The sequence below is a fragment of the Eubalaena glacialis genome, chromosome 19 (genome assembly GCF_028564815.1).
Source record: "Eubalaena glacialis isolate mEubGla1 chromosome 19, mEubGla1.1.hap2.+ XY, whole genome shotgun sequence".
NCBI lineage: Eukaryota > Metazoa > Chordata > Mammalia > Artiodactyla > Balaenidae > Eubalaena > Eubalaena glacialis.
In genome coordinates this window covers 32,397,439-32,405,674 of record NC_083734.1, presented here as the reverse complement: position 1 = coordinate 32,405,674, position 8,236 = coordinate 32,397,439, and the positions used below count along the sequence as shown (strand labels likewise).

The window sequence follows — 8,236 nt, the reverse complement described above, 5'->3', positions numbered from 1 at the left end:
GACACAATAGACCAGATAGATTTAATTGATATTTATAGGATGTCCAATCAGAAAAACAGCAGATTACACTTTCTTCTCAAGTGCACACGGAACATTCTCCAGGCTAGGTAACATCTTGGGTCACAAATCAGGCCTCAGTAAATTTAAGAAAATTGAAATCATATCAAGTATCTTTTCTGATCACAATGTTATCAGATTAGAAAAATATTACAGGGAAAAAGACCTAAAAAAACAAACACATGGAGAGTAAACAGTACATTACTAAATAACCAAGAGATCACTGAAGAAATCAAACAGGAAATCAAAAAATACCTAGAGACAAATGACAACAAAAACACAATGATCCATAACCTAAGGGATGCAGCAAAAGCAGTTCTGAAGGGGCAGTTTATAGCAATAGAATCCTACGTCAAGAAACAAGAAAAATCTCAAATAAACAACCTAAACTTACAACTAAAGGAACTAGAGAAAGAAGAATAAACAAAACCCAAAGTTAGTAGAAGGAAAGAAATCATAAAGATCAGAGCAGAAATAAATAAAACAAAAACAAAGAAAACAGTAGCAAAGATCAAAAACAACTAAAAGCTGTTTCTTTGAGAAGATAAACAAGCTTGATAAAACTTTACCCAGACTCATCAAGAAAAAGAGGGAGAGGACTCAAATCAATAAAATTAGAAATGAAAAAGGAGAAGTTACAACAGAAATCACAGAAATACAAAGCATCATAAGAGACTACTACAAGCAACTCTATGCCAATAAAATGGACAACCTGGAAGAAATGGACAAATACTTAGAAAGGCATAACCTTCCAAGACTGAACCAGGAAGAAATAGAAAATATGAACAGACAAATTGCAAGTAATGAAATTGAAACTGTGATTAAAATCTTCCAATAAACAAAAGTCCAGGACCAGATGGCTTCACAGGTGAATTCTATCAAACATTTAGAGAGGAGCTAACACCCATCCTTCTCAAACTCTTCCAAAAATTCAGAGGAAGGAACACTCCCAAGCTCATTCTATGAGGATACCATCACCCGGACACCAAAATTAGTCAAAGGTACTACAAAAACAGAAAATTACAGACCAATATCACTGATGAATATAGATGCAAAAATCCTCAACAAAATACTAGCAAACAGAATCCAACAACACATTAAAAGGATCATACATTATGATCAATTGGGATTTATCCCAGGGATGCAAGGATTCTTCAATATACGCCAATCAATCAATGTTACACCATATTAACAAATTGAAGAATAAAAACTATATGATCATCTCAATACATTCAGAAAAAGCTTTTGACAAAATTCAACACCGATTTACGAGAAAAACTTTCCAGAAAGTGGGCATAGAGGGAACCTACCTCAACATAATAAAGGCCATATACAACAAACCCACAGCAAACATCATTCTCAATGGTGAAAAACTGAAAGCATTTCCTCTAAGACCAGGAACAAGACAAGAATGTCCACTCTCACCACTTTTATTCAACATAGTTTTGGAAGTCTTACAAACAGCAATCAGAGAAGAAAAAGAAATAAAAGGAATCCAAACTAGAAAAGAAGAAGTAAAACTGTCAGTGTTTGCAGATGACATGATACTACACAAAGATAATCCTAAAGATGCCACCAGAAAACTACTAGAGCTAATCAATGAATTTGGTAAAGTTGCAGGATACAAAATCAGTATATAGAAATCCCTTGCATTCCTATACACTAACAATGAAAAATCCGAAAGAGAAATTAGGGAAACAATCCCATTCACCATTGCAACAAAATGAATAAAATATCTAGGAATAAACCTACCTAAGGAGACAAAAGACATGTACTCAGAAAACTATAAGACACTGATGAAAGAAATCAAAGAAGACACAAACAGATGGAGAAATATACCATGTTGTTAGATTGGAAGAATCAATATTGTGAAATGACTATACTACCTAAAGCAATCTACAGATTCAATGCAATCCCTATCAAACTACTAATGGCATGTTTTACAGAACTGGAACAAAAAACCTTAAAATTTGTATGGAGACACAAAAGACCCCAAATAGCCAAAGCAATCTTGAGGGAAATAAACAGAGCTTGAGGAATCAGACTCCCTGACTTCAGACTATACTACAAAGCTACAGTAATCAAGACATATGGTACTCACATAAAAACAGAAATATAGATCAATGGAACAGGATAGAAAGCCCAGAAATAAACCGATGCACCTATGATCAACTAATCTATGACAAAGGAGGCAGGGATATACAATGGAGAAAAGACAGTCTCTTCAATAAGTGGTGCTGGGAAAACTGGACAGCTACATGTAAAAGAATGAAATTAGAACACTCCCTAACACCATACACAAACATAAACTCAAAATGGATTAAAGCCCTAAATGTCAGCCCAGACATATAAAAATCTTAGAGGAAAACATAAGAACACTCTTTGACATAAATCACAGCAAGATCTTTTTTGATCCACCTCCTAGAGTAAAGGAAATAAAATAAAAAATAAACAAATGGGACCTAATGAAACTTAAAAGCTTTGGCACAGCAAAGGAAACTATAAAGAAGATGAAAAGACAACTTTCAGAATGGGACGAAATATTTGCAAATAAAGCAACTGACAAAGGATTAATCTCCAAAATATACAAAGAACTCATGCAGCTCAATATAAAAAAAATCAACAACCAAATCAAAAAAGCGGGTGGAAGACCTAAATAGACATTTCTCCAAAGAAAACATTCTGTTGGTCAAAAAGCACATGAAAGATGCTCAACATCACTAATTATTAGAGCAATGCAAATCATACCTACAATGACATATCACATCACAACAGTCCGAATGGCCATCAAAATATCTACAAACAATAAATGTTGGAGAGAGTGTGGAGAGAAGGGAACCCTCCTACACTGTTGGTGGGAATGTAAATTGATACAGCCACTATGGAGAACGGTATGGAGGTTCCTTAAAAACTAAAAATAAAATTACTATATGACTCAGCAATCCCAATACTGAGCATATACCCCGATAAAACCATAATTCAAAAAGGCACATGCACCCCAATATTCATTGCAGCATTATTTACAATAGCTATGTTATGGAAGCAACCTAAATGCCCATCAACAGATGAATAGATAAAGATGATGTGGTACATATATACAATGGAATATTACTCAGCCATAAAAAGGAATGAAATTGGGTCATTTGTAGAGATGTGTATGGACATAGAGTCTGTCATACAGAGTGAAGTAAGTCAGAAAGAGAAAAACAAATATCATACATTAATGCATATATGTGGAATCTAGAAAAATGGTACAGATGAACCAGTTTGCAGGCAGAGGTAGAGATACAGATGTGGAGAACAGACATGTGGATGCTGCAAGGGGAAAGTGGGGCATGGGTAGTGGGATGAATTGGGAGATTGGGATTGTCATGTATACACTGATATGTATAAAATAGATAAGTATTAAGCACCTGCTGTATAAAAATAAAATAAAATTAAAAAAAAAGTTATTGAGTTAAATAAGTGAAAACCAGTACAATGGAAATATCAATCAAAGTTTTTGCCTGGGGCAATGCCATTATATACCATTCTAAAATTTCTTTAGCAAACATGGTTAGGAATATCTAAGATAAACTACTAAGGTAATGAATAATAAAGAAGAGTCTTGGGAGATATATTAAACTGTAAAGTAAATCATTGTCTCATTTTAACAGCATATACAAATGACCTTAAAGTCATGAGACTATTTCAATAGGTCACAAGAGCAAAACAGTCTCAAAAATTTACACACATATTATTTACCATGTAGTGGGACCCCAAGAGATTACTGTGCTATTGTTGAAAACAGCACATTGTTCTAGTTTCAGGCTTGCTGAAGGGTACCATATCATAAGACCTACCATAATAAAACATAAACCATGTTGGAAGCCTGGTGCTTTCAACACTTACTTTAATCTTCACAAAATTATGCAAATTAAGAATCAATATGCTCAGGTATTTTCTGATGAGAAAACTGAGGTTCAGAAAGTTTCATTAGTTTGCCTGCTATGGTAAAGGTGTTCATCAAGCATAGCCAGCAGTCAAGCAGTCAGATGCAGCAATCATGGATTCTTCTTTAATTTTTTTCTTTCCTAGGCTATACAAACCTTGACAGTGGGAAGAAACTATGCTGTTTCCTTTGGGGAAACATAGAATGATTAATCGTACTATTTGAATTTCAACTGTAAAAGTGTTGCACCTCATCTTTGAATGGGAACCTAGAGACCTAAGAGCAGAATTCCCAAAATGAGCCTTTCTGCCCAGTAGCTAGTTTCAATACTCTCCTTCTGTTTACTTAGGGAAGGTACTTCTCAGTATATTTGCTGACTGTTCTTTCTAAGTGAAGAAACTTAGGAAGGATATAATGGCCTCATGGGTAAAAATCATAAAAATGAAATACTCCAAGCCATGTACATTTTACTACATTAAATCAAAAACACACCATCTACTACAATCCACCCAGTAAACAAAAAGCAAGCAAGAAAAATGTTAAGCAAACATTTTTAACAAGAAAATAGGTTTTTTGGTTCTATAATGTTTATAAAATTAATAAATGTTTATTGTATAAATTTGCATAATAAAGGAAAAAACACAAACTTACACAAAACTCACCTAAAACACTAGCTAGAAATAAACATTATTTTAATTTTACTAAAGTCTTCAAACAATTTTTCAAAAATATGAGATTATACTATATATGCTATTTGTAATTAGTTTTTAATTGCTAATATAAATTGAGAATTTTTCTTCTCATTACATATTCTTCTAAAGAATTATTTCTAACGTTTGCCTATTAAAGTATTATATGTATAGTGTAATTTAACCAATTCCTTATTATTAGTCATTGTGATGACTAATATTTCATGAAATGTCATGAAATTAAAACTCTGATAAACAAATTTTTCATAAATGTTAGATGAGGAATTCATTGTCAAAAGTGTTGAAGTACTTTTTGAAAGAGTTGTGACATATTTTATCAGATACATAATAACTTCCAGACTCTCTAAAAAAATGCCTGTTGCAGTGCATAAGTATGTTAACCTATAGCCTTGCCAGTACTAAATATTTTCATTAAAATAGTTTTGAAAAGGTGACAGCTGAAAATTCTACCTAATGTTGAATACTTTATATTTGCTTAACATTGAGCTTATTATGTATATTTGTATAAAAACACATTTATTTTTATTGGCCATTTTTAAAATTTTTCCTTTGAAATTTTCCTTTTTTTTCTTAATAGGAATGTTTATCTTTTTATACAGATTCAAAGAGATACTTATATATTAGAACTAATACTCCTTGGATTGTCATTATATTGCAAATATTTTCTCCAGCTTTTTTTTTTCCATTTTATTTGGCTTTTATGTACTAATGCATGATTTTCTCCCTTGCTTTAAATCTTAAATTTTTTTTTTTGTTTTACTATGATACACAAACACACATGAACACACAAATTTACAGAGAAGTGGAAAAAAATTGCAATATGTTAGTGTCCACAGTATTAGCCTAAAGTTATCCATAACACACCCTTATTATTATTTTAATGTCTGTAAAATCTGTAGTAATGTCATCTCTCTTATTCCTATAATTGATGACTTGTGTTTTCTCTCTCTTTTGTTTTCTCCTGATCAGTCTGGCTTTGGGGTTTCATCAATTTTATTGATCTTATCAAAGAATTGTCTTTGGTTTCAAAAAGAAAGCACTAGAAAAAACATTAATGGATTAATAATATATGTAATATAATGCAAAAAAAAAAAAAAGACACAACTGCACCACATACAAAATAATAGCACAGTTCTGTAAAAATTACCTGGGCTTGTTTTTAAAAGAAATAAATGGCGGGATGGGGTGAGGCCGGGGCAGCAGGAGCCGGTGCGGTGACAGCAGAGAGAGCTGCGGGGACAGCAGACCACGATGAAGTCGCACAGGCAGCAGTCCGGGCCACGAGGAGAGGGGCTGCCAAGAAGCCGTGGGAGGCTGGACAGGCAGCGGGCAACCCTCGAGCCGGGAAGCAACATGGTGCTGTTCAAGGAGTATGGAGTCATCCTACCTGCATCTGTAGAAGAGTGTCATGTAGGGCAGCTGTATTCTGTGGCGGAGGCCAGGGAAATGGGAATGGGTGGTGGTGAAAGTGTGGAGGTCCTGATGAACGAGCCCTATGAAAAGAACGGTGAGAAAGGCCAGTACAAGCACAAGATCTACCACTTACAAGGCAAAGTGCCCACGTTTTTTCGAATGCTGGCCCCAGATGGAGCCCTGGATATATACGAAAAATCATGGAATGACTAATTTTATTGCAAAACTGTTATTACAAATGAGTACATGAAAGAAAACTTTCTGATTAGAATGGAAACCTGGCATAAACCAGATCTTGGCACCCAGGAAAATGTGCATAAACTGGAGCCTGAGGCATGGAAACATGTGGAAGCCATATATATAGACATTGCAGATCAAAGTGAAGTACTTAGACAGCATTACAAGGCAGAGGAAGATCCAGAAAATTTTAAATCTATCAAAACAGGCTGAGGACCCTTGACTCCAATTGGAAGCAAGAACTTGTAAATCAGAAAGACTGCCCATACTTGTGTGCATATAAACTGGATACTGTCAAGTTCAAGGGGTGGGGCCTACAGAACAAAGTGGAAAACTTTATACATAAGCAAGAGAGGCATCTGTTTACAAACTTCCACAGGCAGCTATTCTGTTGGATCAATAACTGGGTTGACCTGACTATGGAGAACATTTGATGGATGGAAGAAGGGACAAAGAGACAGCTGGATGAGATGAGACAGAAAGACCCAGTGAAAGGAATGATGGAAGATGACTAAAGCCATCCTTCCCTTTTCTGCACTTTTTACAAGACAGTGGTCAATAGGAAGGCCCAGCAGCTCCACCCTCCCAAATGACAGGGCATCCACAGACACAGCCTTTCTGTGTCCATTCTTCAGGCAACTTTCAATTCCTTACTGTAGCTAATTCCAGATGCCTTTTAATATTGTGAACAAAGAGGCTGTCTGATTTTTTTTTTCTAATTTTTGAATTTTATTTTATTTATTTTTTTATACAGCAGGTCCTTATTAGTCATCAATTTTATACACATCAGTGTATACATGTCAATCCCAATCACCCAATTCATCATCCCACCACCCCCACCCCACTGCCGCTTTCCCCCCTTGGTGTCCATACGTTTGTTCTCTACATCTGTGTCTCAATTTCTGCCCTGCAAACAGGTTCATCTGTACCATTTTTCTAGGTTCCACATATATGCGCTAATATACGATATTTGTTTTTCTCTTTCTGACTTACTTCACTCTGTATGACAGTCTCTAGATCCACCCACTTCTCTACAAATGACCCAATTTCATTCCTTTTTATGGCGGAGTAATATTCCATTGTATATATGTACCACATCTTCTTTATCCATTTGTCTGTCAATGGGCATTTAGGTTGCTTCCATGACTTGGCTATTGTAAATAGTGCTGCAATGAACATTGCGGTGCATGTGTCTTTTAGAATTATGGTTTTCTCTGGGTATATGCCCAGTAGTGGGATTGCTGGATCATATGGTAATTCTATATTTAGTTTTTTAAGGAACCTCCATACTGTTCTCCATAGTGGCTGTAGCAATTTACATTCCCACCAACAGTGCAAGAAGGTTCCCTTTTCTCCACATGCGCTCCAGCATTTGTTGTTTGTATATTTTCTGATGATGACCATTCTAACTGGTGTGAGGTGATGCCTCATTGTAGTTTTGATTTGCATTTCTCTAATAATTTGTGATGTTGAGCAGCTTTTCATGTGCTTCTTGGCCATTTGTATGTCTTCTTTGGAGAAATGTCTATTTAGTTCTTCTGCCCATTTTTGATTGGGTTGTTTGTTTTTTTAATATTGAGCTGCATGAGCCATTTATATATTTTGGAGATTAATCCTTTGTCCGTTGATTTGTTTGCAAATACTTTCTCTCATTCTGAGAGTTGTTTTTTTTGTCTTCTTTATGGTTTCCTTTGCTGTGCAAAGGCTTTTAAGTTTCATTAGGTCCCATTTGTTTATTTTTGTTTTTATTTCCATTACTCTAGGAGGTGGACAAAAAAGATCTTGCTGTGAATTATGTCAAAGAGTGTTCTTCCTATGTTTTCCTCTAAAAGTTTTATAGTGTCCGGTCTTAAATTTAGGTCTCTAATCCATTTTGAGTTTATTTTTG

The 8,236-nt window shown here is 34.9% G+C and overlaps 1 pseudogene; it reads left to right on the top strand.

Annotated features, from left to right (window-relative positions):
* Window positions 1-6,051: 6,051 nt before the first annotated feature.
* Window positions 6,052-6,863, top strand: LOC133080324 (phosphatidylinositol transfer protein alpha isoform-like; annotated as a pseudogene).
* The last annotated feature ends 1,373 nt before the right edge of the window (window positions 6,864-8,236 follow it).